The 21,274-nt window shown below is 44.3% G+C and overlaps 1 pseudogene; it reads left to right on the plus strand.

Annotated features, from left to right (window-relative positions):
• Positions 1-21,274, plus strand: part of LOC136588042 (ABC-type organic anion transporter ABCA8-like) — a 145,223-nt pseudogene that overhangs the window by 88,796 nt on the left and 35,153 nt on the right.

The raw sequence follows: 21,274 nt of genomic DNA on the forward strand, positions 1-21,274 counted from the left end.
ACATGTCTCTAAAGATCCACTTCCTTCATTCCTATCTGGATTTCTTTCCAGACAACTGTGGTTTGGTTAGTGATGGACATGGCCAACGTTTCATCAAAATATCGCAACAATGGAACAAAGACACCAGGGAACATGGTCCCCTACCATGCTGGCCGACTACTGCCGGACGCTCCACTACCATGCTGTCCGACTACTGCCGGACACCCCACTACCATGCTGGCCGACTACTGCCGGACACTCCACTTCCATGCTGGCCGACTACTGCCAGACACTCCACTTCCATGCTGGCCGACTACTGCCGGAAACTGCACTTTCATGCTGGCCGACTACTGCCGGACGCTCCACTACCATGCTGTCCGACTACTGCCGGACACCCCACTACCATGCTGGCCGACTACTGCCGGACACTCCACTTCCATGCTGGCCGACTACTGCCAGACACTCCACTTCCATGCTGGCCGACTACTGCCGGACACTCCACTTTCATGCTGGCCGACTACTGCCGGACACTCCACTTCCATGCTGGCCGACTACTGCCGGACACTCCACTTCCATGCTGGCCGACTACTGCCGGACACTCCACTTCCATGCTGGCCGACTACTGCCGGACACTCCACTTCCATGCTGGCCGCCTACTGCCGGACACTCTACTTCCATGCTGGCCGCCTACTGCTGGACACTCTACTTCCATGCTGGCCGCCTACTGCTGGACACTCCACTACCATGCTGGCTGACTACTGCCCGACACTCCACTTCTATGCTGGCCGCCTACTGCCGGACACTCCACTTCCATGCTGGCCGCCTACTGCCGGACACTCCACTACCATGCTGGCTGACTACTGCCCGACACTCCACTTCTATGCTGGCCGCCTACTGCCGGACACTCCACTTCCATGCTGGCCGCCTACTGCCGGACACTCCACTACCATGCTGGCCGCCTACTGCTGGACACTCCACTACCATGCTGGCTGTCTACTGCTGGACACTCCACAGAGATGCTCTCCAAGAGCTGTACAAGAGACCAGCAAAGAAATCTAAGACCTAGTGTGAATAAAAACGACCGCGTCGGATCCTGCTGCAAGAATTCTCGCAGCGGAATGCGACCTGTGCCCCTGCAGTGACTCGCGGTTCACTTCCTCCCGAGATCTTGTCTGTGCTTTGCTATGTGCCAGCTGCCGCACAGCCGCACATGCGCAGAGCAGAGCAGGTGGGTCATCCATGACGTTTCTGTGCGGGCCTCTGCGAGACTCGCACAGAAATAGGACATGCCACGATTTGTTTACCGCATGAGTTTTCAAATCGCAGCTGTCTGCATAGGATTGCATAAACCAATGCAATCCTATGGCAGCCTGTACGGGTGGAAATTCTGCGGGAAATCTCGACGTGGAATTTCTGCCCGTGTGCAGGAGGCCGTAGTCTATGACTTGATTTTTTACATTATTTTATAACATTCATGTTGAACACATGAAAATTGATAAGAAATAACTAGTTTTATTTCAGTAACATGACTTTTGTAAAAATTTGTTAACCAGTGTAATACTACCGGTATGCTCATTTATGTCCACAGGTTGTGGACCACTAAAAGTGACAGCCGAAGACCCGACTTGCTCCTGCTTGATTGCAGGAGCAGAGGCTTTAATCCTTGATGCCGTACACATCCTCCGGGCCAGAGGCGTAGCTTGAAGCTCCTGGGCCCCAATGCAAAACCTGTAACAGGGCCCCCAACTATAATGCTTTATTCATAGCACTGGGCTCCCTATATGGAGAGGAGAGGCCTTATGGGCCCCCAAAGCTCCTGGGCCCGGGTGCAACTGCATCCCCTGCATCCCCTAAAGTTACGCCAGTGCTCCGGGCCGATGGATGGGCACATCGTGCCATTATCTCTCATTACATCCAGTAAATCCTTTCAAATGAATGTTAATCCCGTCTTTCCTACTAAGCGGTGCCATACAGAATGACATCAGTGGCAAGGCTTTAAACCCCCTCGCCATGCCAGTTTTTTGCTCACTCAGCTTCTTACCCCTGAGGATACAAGTTAGCGGTGAAACATGTCAGAATGGTCTGATGGCTAATTTTAACAAAAATAGGTCGCTTCGCCCATAATCTACAGGATATCGCCATAGGAGCCTGTAAAGGGCAATCACAGGTCCGAATCAGCTAGTTAGTCATTTCCACTTCTGGGTGGAACTTCAAGAAATGTGACCAGCAATATACTATATACGATATATTCACTGCACAATCAATTTGGCTTTTAATTGTGTTTATTTTGTTTTATTTTGTTACTAGTTTATTATTCTCAACAAACATTACTGTTAATGGGGTGATGTAACATTTTTTGGCTGTTTACCAATAGCAACGTAATATGTAAGTTAGGCCCAACGTCCATGGCATGCAGTGGAATCCATCCGTGCCCGCGGACACGGACAGGAAAATACATTTTCTTACCTGCTCAGATCCAGCGTGGTTCTCCTCTGTGCGGCCCGGATCTTTTTTCTTCAGCACGGCGGATGCGTCCGGACGCTCTGGCTACGTGCTGGACGTATGCGCAGTGCAATTTTTTTTTTAATCTCCTGCTTTCTCGCGGATCTTGTTCATACATTTTGCTGTACTTTTTTGTGCGTGCAGGGCATGTTCACATAGGCGAAGGCCTCCCACCCTAATTAAAAGGCTATTTACTGTAGCCTAATGAGGTCTAGATGTGTCCATTTCCATGCAGTTTTATAGAGTTTTTCACGCATACCCTTACATATTGCGTGCACATTTGCGAACATCCCCATAGACTTCTCTACAAATGTGCACGCAAAAAAAAGGGAATGTGATGAACCCATTGAAATCAATGGTTTTTTTTCTCAGCAATTTTTGCATGCACGGTGAATGACTTGACAAAGAAGACACAACCGGTTTCCCCCTCCTAGAATATGACACAAGTGTGATAGCTCCACTCTGCTGAGTTAGGCCTCCAGCTCATTGCACTCCATCTGGGATATAGCAAGGAAGTACTGGATCCAAGAGACTTTAGAAGTAATGGTGGAAACATAAGACATCTAAACGATAATGTACAGTCCTCTTGGTATGATGTCTATCTGTCTATCCTCTAGGTTCTGCTACTTGATGAACCGACTGCTGCTCTTGACCCATGTTCTAGACACTATGTCTGGGCCATGCTGAAAGAGAGGAAGGTAGATCGGGCCACACTACTCAGCACCCAGTTCATGGATGAGGCTGACATCTTGGCTGGTGAGTGATAATTCTAAAAGACACAGTTATTACATGACTGGATATACAAAGTGGACTATGAACCAGTGACTCCTGATATCCACAGTAACAATCCTGTCTGCATCCCAGGCCCGTGTCACTGATCCTAATAGCTCTAGTTCACATTTGCCTTCCTACCTTTCCAAATCTATAGAACTGGTATTCTTCCCATGCCCAGTACTACTACCGGCTTTATGAGTAGGGCATGGTTATGGTCACTTCTGGTGGATCTACCATATCCTTATTAGACTTGTTCCCTTCACAAGCTGAATTAAAAAGGTGACAGCTCCATGTACACCTGACTATGTTCCATCCACATCTCTTTGGCTCCTGATTTTAATACACTCCTGTATCAGTTTACCAGAGGTTCTCACACAAGTTGAGTTGGTTCCTTTGGTGGGACACTCAAACTTGATGCATGACATCCAACACTGGGGCAGAACTCCATTCATATCACTCGTAGTTCCTTGGCCGAAGGAGGATTTCTTCTAACAAGGGTTTTGTGTTATGAGCTTTTCATATCTGGTTGAATGAAGTTGTGCATTCCTGCTACATTTTGTTTTTCACTATCTGTATATTTCTTCAGTTAAGATAGTCATGAAGAGTGTCCTATAAAAGTCATTCTACTGTAACACTGCAGATCCCAGCATCTGTCCCATACATTCTGCTAACCCCCTCTCATCTGCAGATCGGAAGGCTGTGATCTCTAACGGGAGATTGAAATGTATGGGATCATCATTGTTCCTCAAGAGAAAATGGGGAGTTGGTTATCACTTAAGGTAACCAGGAATAGTTATATTATCAGTAAAAGACTGAGGAGTCTTTATTGTGCTGGAATCTTTGTGATCATGGGATATGGCCAGTAAAGTCCTCCTATCTCTCCATATCAGAATGGTGGTGACTCAGTCATGTGACCCTGAAGTCATTACGTGCCTGATACAACAACACGTCTCCAATGCTAAACTCTCTGTCAAGAGTGAGAATGAGTTGACCTTTACTCTGCCCTTGCAGAATATGGAAGCCTTCCCAGGTAACATTATAACAAGCCACCCAAATGTCCTGTTTTCATAGTTTGCCGTGTGGTTGGGTCAGTCTGGTGGCTCGGTCTTCACTGTCCTGTCTTTTGGTTTGGTCGTCATTATTTTGTCTTGTGGTTGTTTCTTCATTATCCACATTTATGGTTGGGTCTTCTATGTCATCTTTTGTGGCTGTGCCTTTTTTTGTCCAGTGTTATGGTTAGTTTTCATTGTTCTGTTTTATTGTTGTGTCATAATTGGCCAGTTATGTGGTTACATTTTTGTTTTTCAGTCTTGTGGTTGAATGTTTATCTAGTCTTTCATTGTCTTGTCTTCACTCTTCTGTCTTGTGGTTAGAACGTGATAGTTCCTGTCTTGTGTTTGGATCTTCATCGTCCAGTCTTGTGCACAGATCTTTGTTGGACTGTCTTTAGGCTAGGTTATCACTGTCTAGTTTTGTGGTATGGTCTTCACTATCCTCTATTGTTCATTAGCCCAGTCTCATGATTGGGATTCATTGTCTTGTGGTTGGATCTTTATTGTCCAGTCTCTTAGGTCTTCATTGTCTTGTATTGTGGTTGGATCTCTGTAGATTTATGTGAACTTACATTAAAGAGGAATACCCACCTTGACTATTATAGCATATCCACAGAATATAATAAAGGTTTGGGTGCCAAGTCTGGGGCCTGTAGCTATCTGAAGTTGTGCCCCCACATCACGTAGCCCAACTGTATATGGAAACACTCAAGTGCGCTGCACTACACTGTTTCTGTAACTCCTATAGACGTTAATGGGAACTCACGAGTTGTGAAAACAGCATACGTTGCTGTACTACGCTGTTTGCATAACTACCATTGGCGTCTATGGGAGTTACAGAAACAGCTTACTTTAGCCACTCTTGGTTGTTTCCATTCTTCTGACCACCTCATACACAGCGATATTCCCATAAGGGCCATGTTTGGCCAAGATGGAAACACTCCTTTAAGGGGCTAAAGGCCCTATATATAAATGTCATCCAAACCCACTAATTTTGACAGGACTGGATGACTCTCATACATATAGGGGCCCCTTGACCTTCCCCAGAGTGCCAGGCACAAGAGAAATAAGAGCTATAGGGATTTACACTGATAATAGCACCCAGAAGCATCTTAGAGAAGTCCGATCTCTCTACAGCTTGCTGGATGCTGATCTTCAGCTGTACTGCTGACACATGGAAGTTATTGCTTTTTCTTATTGAGAGTGTGCGGTTGCACAGGTTGCATATCCTTAAAGATAGCACTAGTTGGGTTTTCTCTGCCCTGTAACGTAACATAGTAAGCTAGACTGAAAAAAGAAAAATGTCTATCCAGTTCAGCCTCTTTCTTCCCCCCACCCTTGTTGATCCAGAGGAAGGAAAAAAAAAACAGTGAGGCAGAAGCCAATTTACCCCCATTTTGGGAGGAAAAATTCCCTCCCGACTTCATGATGGCTGTCAGAATAATCCCTGGATCAACATTTGTGTTCACAGGAAAAGAATTCTAAAAGGAAAAAGAATTCTTTTCCTGTGAGCACAATGACAATTAAGAGAATTATACTGCCCCTATGACCTAGATCAATTTTTTAGATCAACAACTCTTCTAGTTATTTGATGTCTATAATGTCCTGTAATATCGTAGTGCTTTAAAAAGATGTCTAGTCCCCTTTTAAACTCCTCTATCGATTTTCCAATCACCACGTCCTCAGGCAGAGAGTTCTACAGTCTCACTGCTCTTACAGTAAAGAACCCTCTTCTGTGTTGGTGATGAAACCTGCTTTCTTCTAGACGTAGCGGATGCCCTCTCGTTACCATCGCAGTCCTGTGTATAAACAGATCATGGAAGAGATCCTTGTATTGTCCCCTAATGTATTTATACATAGTTATTTGGTCGCCCCTTAACCTGTGGTTGGGTATTTTCTGCTTAGCCCTATGGTTGGGTATTTTTTTGCTTTACCCTGTGGTTGGGTCTTTATTGTCTTGTCTTGCGATTAGATCTTCACTACACTATCTTGTAGTTGGGTTTTCATTATCCATTCTTGTATTTCAGTCTTTATTGCCTGGTATTGTACATGGGGCTTCTCTGCCCTGTCTTGTGATTGGGTCTTTTTTGCCCTGCCCTGTGATTGGGTCTTCTCTGCCCTGTCTTGTGATTGGGTCTTGTCCGCCCTGTCTTGTGATTGGGTCTTCTCTGCCTTGTCTTTTGATTGGGTCTTTTCTGCCCCGTCTTGTGGTTGGGTCTTTATTGTCATCTCATAATTAAGTCTTCAGCGTATTCTCTTGTACTTTTGGGGACAATGTCTTTTCTTTATTGATCTCACATCATATACATTGTTATAATGGCATATCATCTCTTACCATAACAATGTGCAGATCTCTTCTTACACCTGGATGGGCTGGTGGGACAAGACATCTCAAGTTACGGTGTCTCCGTCACGACATTGAATGATGTCTTCCTGAAGTTGGAAGGTGAAGCAGAGATTGAAGGAGGAGGTAATGTGTTCTGGATTGGGGGGGCTGAAAGGGTGGGAGTCATGCCAGTGTGAGACCCTTCCATGTTTCACATGCTCACATCTTACATAGTATATCCCACACAGATTATGCTGTCTTCAGTCAAGAAATGATGAGTGAAGAAGAGAAAGACATTCTTAGCTCAGAGATGGAGGATTCTGTGCAGCTGATGTCAGACGTGGGAAACTCTACAGTCAGTGAGATGGCATTATGGAGGCAGCAGGTGATGGCCATCGCACGCATTCGCTTCCTGAAATTAAGGCACAACATGAAAGGCTTCCGAGCTCTGTGAGTGGTCACAACATAGGATATCATCAGCATATATAAGTTACAGGTACTGTTGTATCTTGTCTCCATCAGACGAATGGGTAGAGACAAGCTGCACGCCCGCAAGCAATGCCCACATTTTGATTGGCTGGGCCGGAAAAGGGGTTTCCAATATGTCCCCTCCCATCTCTTCATGCCACTGACCCAATGGCCGCTCATCCCTGTTCCGGCTGTTGCACTAGACTGCGTCGAAGCAGGGATCGGAGAAGAAGAGCACCAGGGGCCAGTGACACTCCGCCGCTCTCCCTTGTCCCCTTCCTGGCTCCTGTGCTGTCAGTCTCCTCGGTGCCATCACATATTGCAAGCATTATGCAACGCCGGCGAAGAGACTGACAGCGGGTCACCAACATCGCCAGTGTAGGGACGGGAGAAGGTAGAGCGCCGGGGACAGTGATAACGGGCTGAAAGCAATGGAGGGGGAAAGGGGAATTACAGCGCCGACACCAACAGGGAAAGTCGCCGGGGAGAGTATCACTGCGGACCTACGAGCCAACAGTGGTGCCAGCTTGAGGGGTTGCCACCCGGGAATATTGACAGCAGAAATGCAATAGATGAGGAAGAAGAGGGGCAAACTTACACTGCCGAAGCTGGAAGGGAAGAAGGTCACCGGGGGATTTATGACAGCTAGGAGCACAGACCATTGGCCAAGCCAATGAAGTTGTTGGCGTTGGTTGTGGGCGTACAGCATGTCTCCGCCCATTCTTCTGGTGGAGACAAGATACAATGGAACCTAAGTTACATTTTGCAGAGGAGACTGAAGTAGTTTCTTGGCCTCTGTTAATTATATACATCCTGTTACCTCTTCAGATTGCTGCTGGTCTTCCTCTTCCTTATCTCAGTAATTGTGGTTTATGCAATCTTCAACATTAAGATGTCTCACATGTGGGAGCTGCGGCCAGACTTGTATTTCCTGGGAGCAGGAGATAGAAATCACACATATTATTCCTCCCTCCTCATCAACAACAATACAGGTAATGAGTAATGACTGAATCTACAAGATGCATCAAACAAACCTGCACCCATATTTCTATATGTTATATCACGGGGGCAGACTTAGTCCAAAATGCAATTGTCAACTCACTGGTTGGACCAAAAAACTAATAATATAAGTAAAATATAACCTTCATTAAATAGTTTAAAATATGTCTATGAACAAACAAACATACACTTATATGATGATCTCACAGTGAATAACGGATTTTATGATCTAGAGATGTAATATAGGTTAATCCCAAGATGAAGATTAATTTTGTATGTGTCTCTTCAAAGTAGTAGATCAATAGTGATAATTATGCGTCCTAACTAAAAAGTTAGGATAAACTTAGTTTTAATGATGTTTCAAATACCACTAATGTTGTAAAGGAATATGTCATCCCTATCCTGTGATGACATGTGTTCTAATTATGATGGTTCATCTGCTTCATATCTCAACGCGTTTCGCTTGGAGTAAGCTCATCAGGGGCCAGGATGGTCTCCAATGATCCTCATACATAGAATGTGTTATAGTGGCTAGAGTATTAGAAACACTTATGGGATACTTAGATGTATTATAGCCTAGTTTTGATTAACAGGGGCTTGAGACAGTATGTAACATATGTGTCAAGCGACCCAGATATAGTACCAGACGACAATTAGTGTCAGTCCTCAATAATTTTTGAGGACTAGCCGTCTGTTAACCTATTTTAATCCTATATTCATAAGGTGAAAATTCACCAGTCTCTTTCCTTCTGATTCCTTTTACTAATGGCTGTCCTTAATCTGATGTATCTTTTGTTACACCCTCGTCTAAAGCTAGGTCTAATGCTAAAATATACTAATAGCCCTTAGAAACAGATAGTCTTCAGTCTGATATAAAGCTGCATATGATAAGAACTTGGCTATAGTGAAGAGACTAGCTAAAGGAGCCCTCAAGTAGAAGGATAGATATACATACCAAAATAACAAACAGATCAGCCGTCAGTCTGGATGGTAGAGTGACGGTGCAACTGGACTAGTTCAACTTGTGGCTTTTTTCTAGAGAGCAATCAAGTCCACCCATTATGGGCGTATGGTGCTGTGCACCAATCATACATCAGATCTTATTAGTAACCTCATCAAAATTAGAATGTGTAATGTGACAGCCCGTTGGTTGCTATAGTTACCGGAATACACATGTATAGTTACGCGCACCGAAACCAAGTCGATGCTCAGTGCAGAATAGACCCACGATTCCGATCGGTCTGTTGAAAGGATGTAAAGCGTCCGATCTATCTGCCGCAGGTTAGAAGGAGGTGAAAAGCCCTAATTTGTAAGTATCCATAGCACTAGTTGTCAACGCCTCTAAGGGGCGTGGCTATCGATACCTTGTCGCCCCATCATTAAAACTAAGTTTATCCTGTCAGGGAAAATTTCTGCGTACAGCACCAATCAGGCCCACCCCAATGCCCCGCTGCCGGCGGTAAAGAAGAGACACCACACACGGAGGTCTGGTATATTTCCTCACACGGGGACATGACTGCGCACTTTATTACAGATTACATGGGATCTTATACCCTTTGGTCTCATCACTAGGAATGGGTGATGGGCTCATTGGCTCAAATTCACCGCATAACCATATATGGGAAGTCCGGATTTCCAGCCTGAGACAGTGAAAGTTATATACGTAGTTGAACAGTCGTTATCTTGATATGGCGCTTCTGGGAAAACAGCCAAGTACGCGGCCTTCGTGTTTGGTTCTGTATCATCTCTGAATTTCTGGAAACATCTCTCTCGGCCTTGCAAACTTTTGGAATATCTGATGTAAGGCGACATAGAAGTTTTTCTCATTTTAGAATTGAATAGAACTTGCATACAGGTATAAAAGCATAAAAAACATATGGCAATATATACATATACCCTCACAACCCCCCCTAAAAACTTATATGGAGATCAAGCACCAGGCCTTGCACTCTTCCTCGGTCGCCTCTCCCTTGCGTCAGGGTTTCTCCACTGCCCGTAAGGCCCTACTCCTAGGAGGGGGGGATCCCTACCTCACCTCAGAAGGAGGCCATGGATTCCCTGGGCTTATTTTCGGGCATCCATACCCTCTATCTGTACAAGTTAACACCCCACAGGGTGTGCCCTCGCTCGAACCTAAGGTCTTCTGCACTATCCCTAGGCAAATGGGAAGTCCACTGACAATTCATCTTAGGAGATCGGGACAGGCGCAGTACTAGTACATTTCTCCATTCTTCTGGTAACGTATGTGGTTGGCATTATCGGAACTGGCTCTTCATCTTTTTTCAAACAAGGGAAATTTTGGTCACATTATCCAGTCCCTTACTCATACTCTTTTTGATCAAAGGGATAATACACATACAGGAAGTTACATACCCCACCTCTTTCTGCTAAAATCATATCCAGGGCCACTCTATTTTGGAACGTCATGGATGCAGTGGGCCCTAACTGGTCCGCTAACCCTTGCAAAGCATCTCTGGTGTAGTTTACAAACCTCTGCTGATTGTAATAGATATAATTCATCCAATCTACATTATTATTAACAGTGACAATAACAAATAATGACTCAAAACCTGCTTTAACCTGATCTCTAGAATTAAATTCATCTGGCACCCCCCTTGACACTCCTCTTGCATCTATGTATACATGTGGATGGCTAGTGTACAGTAGTAAAAGGTGTGTGTGGCTATGTGTGTGTTAGAGAAATTGTACCACAATGTCACCGTGACAGCCACTTCCGCCAAGGTCTCCAACCCTGCCCATAGCATGTAAAGGATATGCAGGATCATGAGTTTTTTTCAGTGCAAAGTGTGGATCCAAGTGGACTTTCCTTCGAGCTTGACTGCAGTTGGGGTGGTGAGCAACATCTGGTAAGGACCTTTAAACCGGGTCTCTCTCTCAAACTTTTTTACATAGACCCTGTCACACGGTTTCAGATTGTGACACTCATCTGTAGGACCTGGGAGAAAAGCAGAGACTACAGAATGCATTATTGACAATTCCTTGGAGAGGCCTATGACAAAATTAACAAGATAATCATTCCCCAAACTCTGCTACTGTGACATGTATCCTCCGGAGAAAAAGAAAAACTAATAGGAGACACTCAATTCAAGATTTGCCCATTTTCTTCATTGCCTTTTGTATCTACTTTCCCCCTACTCTGTGGATGGTAGGGTGTGTGAAAAGCCTGAAATATACCCAAAGCAGACATGATGTGTTGCACTATTTCACCTGTGAAGTATGTACCTTTGTTTGACTCAATCACTTCCGATGCCCCATATCTGCAGATTACCTTATTCATGAGCTTCTGTGCGGTTACCTGCTTTTTTACTTTGGTAAAAGGGTAGGTCTCTCCAACCTGAAAAACATCAACAACAACAAGCACATATTCATACTTCCCAACAAGTGGGAGCTGAGTGTAGCCAATTTGCAATCCCTGAAATGGGTAGAGTGGTCTAGGCAAGTGTGATGTGGCAAATCTACTTCTGCCCTGTTGCTTTACGGCAAAGATCATGCAAAATTGGACAAATGATGATGCAGCAGCTACAGAAAACCCAGGAGCCACCCGTCCTTGTTCAAGCGTCGACTTTATTGCTGCTTTGAGAGGTGCGTCTTTCCGTGTGTCAGCTGGGCCATCATGGGGCACAGGGATCATGGTGGGCAAGTGCTGTTGACTGTTCACCATAAACCGTCCTGTTTCTGCTGCTCCCATATTTAGTCCATTTGTCTTTTTCTTTCTTGCTGGCTTGTAACTGTAAAGTCTTTAGCATATCAAAGTCCAAAGTTTTTATCAAAGTCCAAGTTTTTATCAAAGTCCAAGTTTTTATCAAAGTCCAAGTTTTTGTTAAATTCTTCTTTTCTTCCACGGCTTGAGGGCCGCTGCCTTTGCTGTGTGGTCTGTGATGGCGTTGCCTCTTGTTTCTTCGGTGTAGGAATTGGTGTGAGCTTTTCACTTTGTCAGGTAGAAGTAGGGTCTCCATGAGACTGCACCGCTGCATCATTAATTGGCTGTCCTGCTGAGGTAAAAAACTGTCTGGCCTTCCCTGTTGGGCCGTAATCATGAGCTATGCCAAATGCATACCGGGAGTCAGTGTAAATGTTTGCCGTCTTACCTTCTTCCACTCTACACGCCTCAGTGATGGCTTTCAGTTCCGCTTCTTGTGCTGCGACATGCGGAGGCATTCTGCTTTTAGGACATCTTGTTGTGTGACCACTGCATATCCAGTGTGGAGTCGTCAATCACCCTGGGGCCATCTATAAAAAACAACTCAAAATATGCATTGTTAACAAGGGCTTTCAGTAACTTTTTAAAACTTAAATTTTCTTGTTGCATCACTGCTAGACAATCAGGCTGATATTCTATTTCAAAAAGATCAGAATCTTGTTGCAAACAAATTTTAAAAATGGCTGATTTGCAATACCTAGATCACCTATGCCTTCTCCTCCCCCCCTTTGAACCAGGGTACTCAATTGTAAGAAGAGTAACTGAGTTCAAGGTAGTATAACATTGTAAAAAGATTTGATGGATGCAGATAAGGCCTGTAAAATGTTAGCACCAATAACAGAGACATGAGTTACATCGGGGCAGAATAATCTACAAACACCTATTAATATTTGAAATGTGATATCCTTTAAGCAAATTCATTATTAATCTGTTCCTGCCTACAATGTCTTATCAAATTTGAGAGAGAAAAAAAAAAAAAAAAAAACTTTTACTAGCTGCTCAAGATCCTCACCCCCTCCCTTGTGGACAAGAGGGATGAAACATTACGTCCTTTACATCATCTAGCTCCACCCCTTCGATACTGGTCGCTTGCGTCTTTTTTCACAGCTTCATTTAAGCTTAACAGTCTAAGCATCCACATCTTAAACAAGTAAAATCTTATGCATGGGTGGGAACTTTTATCCCCAGTCAATATCCGCATCACATATTTTACATTCATCACAGCCTGAACATGGGTCATTAACTCTCATCCATCCATTCGCTCAAGTCTGCCCCGTCACCCCCCATTGAAGGTGTACCAGTATATACAGATGCACAGACAAAAAGTGTGACAAACAAACATACATCAGTTGAAAAACATTTAGGTGAGTGCTATAATGTTATAAAGTACATGATTCTATTGAGATGAGATTGTGAATGAGTGCTATTTTTGACAAATTATGTGAAAAAAATTTGCTGAGTGACTGAGACATTCTGTCTTTCTTATCTACTGAAGCTATTATATGCTGTATTAAACGCTGAAGTATTTTAGAATGCGTGGGTATCTTTCAGCCCCCCTTGTCTTTTCCTTCTCGGTCTGTAACCCTGAACAAAAAGTGAAGTCTGAAAGCCCCCACCTTTGCAAAATAACTGTTTACGAATATGACACACAGACTGAATAGAGTTGTTTTAGTTTAACTATTTCCTGCATTTGAACTCATAAATAACACATATCCTGGGACCTTGCAACATGTTCTTCATTTTCAACCCCTGTATAAGTAAGAATATACCTTAGAAATTGCTATATTTCCTGCCTTGTAAGACAGTATAATTAATTAAATTCATTTCAAGCCTCCATTCCATTTAAGCAAGCAGATATTTTTCAGGTTCAGTATTTCATTCTCTCTGCTTTGTTATCGCTTGACCTTGAAAAGCTACACAGACTGCAGCTTTAAGTAAACAATCCTTCTCCTCTAAAAGCAAGCTCAGTTAACCATTTGCACACATATATATATATACATATATACACACATATATATCCACCTAGTATGGATTATACATATTATACACCTTTTCCTCTCTCTTTGCCAACAAATCACGTCTTGTAACATTCTTCTCGACTTTGCTTGTTTCCCATATTTCTCTCCCTACCTAACTGCCAATGTAACCTTCAATAGACACTCTCCCGACACTCTCTTGATCACTTACTGTACTTTCCAACATTTCACTTACGGATACTTTCTTAAACAAATAATGTGTACATACTTAACTTTCTCTGACTGTCTCTCTCCTCCTCACTTCAACACTTTCTAGCAACCCTTGGTCTTTCAAGGCGCCCTTCTTGGTCCTAAGGACCTCCTCCCAGTCACCATCCATACTGTAATCTACCGTGCGGGTCCTTGTTACACATTTTCATAAGTTTTCTTACATTTTACAGATTGGAACTCCTCTCCTCCACCAATTGATCCGCACGGCGGCGGCCCTTGAGGGGCTCTGTCTTCTTTAATAAGATCTTACGCATATTGGAACAACAACAACAACAATAATAACACGCTCCATAGAGTGCTTCCTTCTGACCCGAATTGTCAGCCCCTTATATATGGCAAAACAACCGAAGGCATCTTCTTCTATGGAACCAGTCCCATAGAGTGCATCCCTCTCAGCTAAACCATCAACAACTAACTAAAACTAAAATGGAGGGTTCCTTCGTCTATAGGACCTGTCTCACAGAGTGCATCCCTCTCCTCAGCTAAACCATCAACAACTAACTAACCTAAAACCGAGGGTTCACTTCTTCTGTGAGACCAAATGAAAAGAAAAAGAAAAAAAAAATTCTGCAGATACAACAAACAATCTCCACTATCGTTAAAACGCTACGGACTTCAGAGTACAAATAGACTACAGACTAGTTCCTGGGTGAGAGATTTGTGCGCATATCACGGTCAGTGGTCCGTGACGGCAAACCCAAAGCCCACACGAGCTACCGTGTAGAACTCTTAACCCAACCCGTCCGGTCACAAAACACAGATAGTCCCTCCTGCTGCAAGACTCTCAGCGTAAAACACAACATAAATATATGCCGGTCTTACCTGGAGTTCTGTGAGTTGATCAGGCTCGGTTTGCAGCAGGACGGCTTCCCCGTGGCGTGGATCCGGGTGGACTGCGCTGCAGGCTCTGGTTTTGTCGCCCCAGTTGGTTGCGCCAATGTCAGGGTAATTTCTGCGTACAGCACCAATCAGGCCCACCCCAATGCCCCGCTGCCGGCGGTAAAGAAGAGACACCACACACGGAGGTCTGGTATAGTTCCTCACACGGGGACATGACTGCGCACTTTATTACAGATTACATGGGATCTTATACCCTTTGGTCTCATCACTAGGAATGGGTGATGGGCTCATTGGCTCAAATTCACCGCATAACCATATATGGGAAGTCCGGATTTCCGGCCTGAGACAGTGAAAGTTATATACGTAGTTGAACAGTCGTTATCTTGATATGGCGCTTCTGGGAAAACAGCCAAGCACACGGCCTTCGTGTTCGGTTCTGTATCATCTCTGAATTTCTGGAAACATCTCTCTCGGCCTTGCAAACTTTTGGAATATCTGATGTAAGGCGACATATAAGTTTTTCTCATTTTAGAATTGAATAGAACTTGCATACAGGTATAAAAGCATAAAAACATATGGCAATATATACATATACCCTCACAATCCTAACTTTTTAGTTAGGACGCATAATTATCACTATTGATCTACTATTTTGAAGAGACACGTACAAAATTAATCTTCATCTTGGGATTAACCTATATTACATCTCTAGATCATAAAATCCGTTATTCACTGTGAGATCATCATATAAGTGTATGTTTGTTTGTTCATAGACATATTTTAAACTATTTAATAAAGGTTATATTTTACTCATATTATTAGTCTTTTGGTCCAACCAGTGAGTTTGCATATTTCTATATGTGCTTTAGCCCATACAAGCCCAGCATCCTCCACAGCCCACATATGGTTCACAAGGAGGGGATGTGGTAGTACATACAGAAAACAACGGGGGCAGCTTCACCTCTGACTTCAGTGTCCTGGGGCCCCAAACTAAACTGTTTGTACAATAGTTCCCACTGTCAGCACTTTCTTGTATTTCACATACATGTTTCCAGGTTCACCTATAGAAGACTTCATTAACGCGGTGAAAGCCCAGAACATTGTAACGGAAGTAATCAATGGTCCATATGACCCAAACACCACAGCTTACAAGGGAGTTATAGAGGTTTCTGGAAAAGATGAGGTAAGGAACTGAGTGTGGAGGACCGATGATAACCTGGGTCACTGTTCATTCTATTATACACTAGTTGTCAAAAAAAAAAAATCAAGCACCTAGTAGGATTTATCATTTTGCTGCAAAACTTGGCATGCGATTCCATCTCAGTACGATAGGTAAATGATGAGAGCTGTGGAGTGATAAGATAAACTGTCTTGCCACTTGACAGCCTAAAAGTGGTTCCCCCCTTGGCCTATAAGAGGCTCTCGGAGGCTCCTTCTGTGTAGTGACCTCTTCTTCCACTTGTGTAGAGCTTGTTTACCACTAGACGCCTCTACGACGCAGAGAAGAGATTTCACCCCGTTACCAAAGCCTGAGAGGGGTCGGATTATTGGAATGCGAGAAGCTGGATAGTCGCATCAACGAACTGTCCACCATCTGGACCATTCTGACCAGACGATTAACCCTTTCCAATCCACTGTCTGACGTCTGAAGACATTATGATTTAAGGCTGTACAGCTTCGATGTCGGAAGACGTCTGTCGGGGTTCTCTTACTGTATATTGCCAGCCTCTCTGCTGTCGGAGCCTATCCAACGAATCACCTCATGCAGTACTGGCTTTAGCCAGCAGATAGCGCCGTTGTATAATGGCAGAAAAAGAGTAAGCCCCCTAGGAAAACCAGGATACAAATTGGATTGGAAAGGGTTAAGGGGTATTGGGACCAGTGGATGTGTGAGGGCACACAAGGTGACCGGGCTCTGGATGCCCCCTACAGACCACCAGTAGAGAGGAGCGTCTGACAGTCCAACAAGCATGATCAGCTCCAACTGTTTCGTTATCCGCCATCCAGAGGCAGGTGGCGCTATCTATATAGGCCTGTGTCTCTGACTGAACCATTTCTAGGTGCTCGACTGAAGAACATTTGGTCTCAAGGCACTCATTACATGTACTGACTTTGACACTCAGATTATCTTCAGTGATGAATTTAGGTTTTGTGTGGGCACTAATGATGGCCGTTTTCATGTCTGAAGACCAAAAGGTGTGCGCCTCAATCCTGCCTTTGCTGTGGAGTGGCGCACTCCCCCACTGCTGATGTGATGGCCTGGGGGGCTATCGCATACAACAGTCATTCCCCCCTAGTAGTGATATGAGGGACAATGACAGCTCAGTGATATGTTCAGGGCATTCTGCAGCCACATGTGCTCCTCTCATGGCGGCTTCCAGCAGGATAATGCTCGGCCGCACACACAAGGGGGTAACAGGAGCCCCCACAATGTTGTCACACTTCTGTGGCTGTCCGGTCACCAGATGTAATGCAAATAGAACATGTAGGGGACCATCTGGGATGCAACTTTCACAGCCTACTTGTCTGCACGATCTAGAGGCCCAATTACAGCAAATGCAGAGAACTATGTCGCCGGATACCAAAAAGAACCTGTATGACTCCATTCTGGCTTGTATCACATCTTATATCCAACCTAGAGGCGGTACAACAGGGTACTAGAGCCTCCATGCCCCCTGTATCACATATTGTATCCAAGCTAGAGGTGATACAACAGGGTACTAGAGCCTCCCATCAAGGTGTCAATTTTCAGCAATAAATTCTCCTTTTGCTCTGATAGTGTAATCCCTTACTAATATCAATGTTACAATCACAAAAGTTTCATTCGATTCCGACAACTTCTTCTAGGGGAGGGATTATATAAGATAGCTACTACACATGCACTAAAAGTCACCACGATCTCTGAGATATAAGTGAAGAAAGCACCACCATGGTCTAAATTACAGAACTCATCGCTCAGAATATTCAGTGAAGCTCTCCTGACTGAATATTTGCATGGGACAGTATCCCCCAACATCCCTGGGAAGCATCCAGCACAAGTTCTGCTGAGGACATCCTATAGTGGTGATGTGTTGGTCTGTACATTAGGTATGATCAGTCCCTGGACAGGACATCCAGGAAGTTCCCAGCTTTTATTGCCCCCCACCCCTCCATGAATAGGGACTCTAAATAAAGGCTTTCACTTCTCCAGCTATCAACATTCAAACATTGACATATTTCTTAACGCAGGACTATAGATACACCATTGTAGGAAATCCTCGATCCAAAAACGCATTGCCAGTGCTTGTGAACATCATCAGTAACTCTCTTCTAAAAAGTTTCCAACGCAATGAACAAATCCAAACATGGAGTAACCCTGTCCTACCGGTGAGTACTACAACATATTCTATGCATTATGATCTCCTATACAGATAAGTGAGTCTGAAATGTATGCTGCCACTAGATCCCTTTTCGGTGCTCTGTTGGGGAGAGACTATACCATCTCCTGACCCACTCACCCCCTACGTGTCTCCACAAACTTTTTGGGTGCTCTCCTTAAGGAGATACAACACCCCTCCTGACCCATGTCACAGGCCTCTCACCAGCTAAGCCAGTAACCTACTGCACACTGATGAGGGACAATCACCCCAAAATAGCTGTCTGTGTATTGTTTTCTAGCTTGGTTTCCTATTTCCAATCACTGTTAAGACTTATTAAAAAGTCACATTAATTTGCAGGAATGCTTCCATCCAATTGGTGGCGTTGAAGAGGTATTTTTCCTTCTTCCTTATCTGCAATTGCCCAGAGGGGCTTGCATGGCCTTATAAGTCTCCTTACTTACCTTCTAGTTGTCCCCACCTCCCTTTTGAATGCTTTTCTTGGGGAGAGACAATACCATCCCCTAACTCACTCACCACCTAGGTGTCTCCACATACTTTCTGGGTACTCTCCTTAAGAAGACACGACACCCCTTCTGAACCACTAGATCCAACACTTTATTGTTATCTTGTAAGTAAATGACCCTTCTAGAAGTCCAGTGCAGTTCTGTCATTGGTATCCTTCTATAGGCATAGTCTAGTCCTGTCATTGATATAAAACTATAGGTCCACTGTAGACACAACATTGAATGATCCTTCTATACTGTAGGTCCAGCATAGATCAATCATTGAAATGACCCTTCTGTAGCTATATGAATCTAGTGTAATGTCATTAATATGAACCCTCTTTAGGTCCAGTGTAGTCATATCATTGATGGGATCCTTCTATAGTTCTTTAGTCCAGCATAGTCGTGTTTCCAGTCCTAGATGAACATATTAGTAAGGGACAGGTTTTGGCGAACAGAGGTGGATGTGTGTCATTCTTCTCTTATCTCCTGTAGATTTATGTACAAGATGTCTATGTATTTTATGGAAGTCTGTTATTCATGACCTTTGCGACAGGCATGGCACCCCACTTTGCAATGAGCAGCATTGAGGACCTTAGGGTGAGTGTCTTGCACCTTAGGGTGGCTTGCAGTGCGGGATACAAATATATAAATGGTTCTTACCACTCATTCTTCTCTGTTTTTGTGTAGATCAAGGCTCGCTCTCAGCTACAGATCTCCGGCCTCTTCCCCTCTGCATACTGGTGTGGACAGGCACTGGTGGACATACCCTTTTACTGGTTGCTGCTCTTTCTCATGCTCGCCATTGTATTCGTATTCAACTATATGATTCTTCTGGACTATTGGGTGGTATCACTGCTGGTGAGAGAGGGTCATGACCCATAGCTGCTGGGTTATTACTGGTGACATATCCATCATAGACCTGTACCCTGAATGTCAGTGTGTCCTTGTCATGTACCTCACATGTCAGTGTGTCATTCTTCTGTACAATACCTCTGTAGTGCCACCTATTAGAATTTCAATAGGTGGCACTTCAGAGGTATTGTTCCATCTTCCTTATTTGCATATTACCCAGAGGAGCATGAATGGCCTTATAAGTCTCCTCACTCACTTTCTAGGTGCCCTCCCTAAGGAGAAAAGATAGTGTTCCTGTTTCTTCTGTACTTCACATGTCAGTGCGTCATAATCTTGTACTCAAAGGCAAAGAAAGAGGTTCAACGCAGGGGGAAAAAAATCCTTAGTGGATTTCTATTCAGCTGACTGTAGAGGCGCATCCTAATTATAGTAGTTATACAAAGATCGTATCGATATTACCAGCATACAGTGATCATATAGTGGTTGATACCAGTTCTTCACAGGCATTCTGCAGACCACATAAGGCTTATATTTACACAAGTGAAAGTGATATAAGACCTACATTATACTCGCTCTTTATGCGATGCGTTTAAAAACACATCGCATTACATCACTGTTCCGTTTTTCACGCACATGAAAAAAATGCATGTTGTTCCAATAGTTAAAATGAAAAAAAAAAGTGCATATGAGTATAATGCGATTTTGTTTATGGACCCATAAGAAATAATGGGTGATTCTTGAATGAGAACTGACAAAAAATAAGACTTGCTGTGACCTTTCTACCTTGGACTCTCGGTCCGAGAGAAAAAACACCCATGAGTATAAACCCATTGAAAATAATTGGTTCTTTTCCCATGCGAGTTACGCCCATATTGCAATAAATATATACTAAATAGTGATGAGCGAGCATACTCGCTAAGGGCAATTGCTCGAGCGAGCATTGCCCTTAGCGAGTACCTGCCCGCTCGAGAGACAAGGTTCAGGTGCCAGTCGGGGGAGCGGTGAGTTGCGGCAGTCAGCAGGGGGGAGCGGGGGGGGGGGGGGGGGGAGAGGGAGAAAGAGATCTCCCCTCCGTTCCTCCCCGCTCTCCCCACAGCTCCCTGCCCGCCGATCTCTCTCTCCCCTCCCCCCTACTGACTGCCGCAACTCACCGCTCCCCCGCGCCGGCACCCGAACCTTGTCTCTCGAGCGGGCAGGTACTCGCTTACTCGCTAAGGCCAATGCTCGCTCGAGCAATTGCCCTTAATGAGTATGCTCACTCATCTCTAATACTAAATGATTACAATACAGTAAAAATTAATGACTTACAGGTGACATCCTTTCTGACTGGAGATGTTCACTTTTCTGTGTTTCTCATCCAGCCCAGACTACCATGATGTCTTCTTCCAGCCACAACTTGTCTCTACAAAATTTGCAAAACAGACATATTTGACACGCCACTAACCTTGGCCCAACCTACACAAACTGTCCTATTTATTCTACCACACATTAATAACTATCGGCCCTGATGTCTCTTTGGCTGTCCGTACTCCACCTTGGTCCTGCATGAACTACTAGGCATACTTTAGTCCTCCACCCAGCATGAAGGGTGAGCACTCACCAATGCTTTTATTACAGGGCCTCCTCTTCCATCACTTGGTAATACGCTAA

This window comes from Eleutherodactylus coqui, chromosome 13 (genome assembly GCF_035609145.1).
Source record: "Eleutherodactylus coqui strain aEleCoq1 chromosome 13, aEleCoq1.hap1, whole genome shotgun sequence".
NCBI classification, from domain to species: domain Eukaryota; kingdom Metazoa; phylum Chordata; class Amphibia; order Anura; family Eleutherodactylidae; genus Eleutherodactylus; species Eleutherodactylus coqui.